General features: G+C 36.9%; 1 pseudogene; it reads right to left on the reverse strand.

Moving 5' to 3' along the window:
* LOC116690510 (high choriolytic enzyme 1-like) overlaps positions 1–738 on the reverse strand; it is a 21,070-nt pseudogene that overhangs the window by 2,858 nt on the left and 17,474 nt on the right.

The raw sequence follows: 738 nt of genomic DNA on the forward strand, positions 1-738 counted from the left end.
TTGGTTTTCCATTATTCACAATTAGATAGCATAAAACATTGTTGTAGTACATTATTAATTAAGTGCAGTGAGTGATTATACCTTCCATAGTGCCTGACAGAGCCGTAGTCATAGGGGGTGCCAAGGTTCCTTGTATCGACCTTGGTGAATTGGGATTCCAATCCTGGCGGGCGATTACACAGCTTAATCAAAGGTTTTTTTCACAGCTTGCCAGTAAAATGGCTGAAGTGCAATAAGTACAGAGCAGAGGTGGGTAGAGTAGCCAAAAATTGTACTCAAGTAAAAGTACTGTTACTTCAGAATAATATGACTCAAGTAAAAGTAAAAGTAGCCAAATAATTACTTGAGTAAAAGTAAAAAAGTACTTGATGAAAAAACTACTAAGTAGTGAGTAAACTGTGAGTAACGTCTGATTTATTTCTTAACACAAGCATCAATCAGACCGACAAAGATACAAAATAATTACCTTTAGGCAAAATATAGGTCATCCAAACAATAAAATAATGTAAATTAATTATTAATTACAAAAAAGCTTACTTGAGGACTTGTCACAATCAAATTTGGATGGATACTGCATGTGTAACATACTGTATGTAACCTAAAAGACAAACTCCACCTCTCCACAGCAGGAACTACAACCACCGCTACGTCTCCTCAGGTTAGATGATGAGTTGTTGAATGCTGACATGTCCGTTTGTTTTGGTAGACCCTGAACACACCGCCTAACGTAGCTGCTGT

The sequence above is a fragment of the Etheostoma spectabile genome, chromosome 6 (assembly GCF_008692095.1).
Source record: "Etheostoma spectabile isolate EspeVRDwgs_2016 chromosome 6, UIUC_Espe_1.0, whole genome shotgun sequence".
NCBI lineage: Eukaryota > Metazoa > Chordata > Actinopteri > Perciformes > Percidae > Etheostoma > Etheostoma spectabile.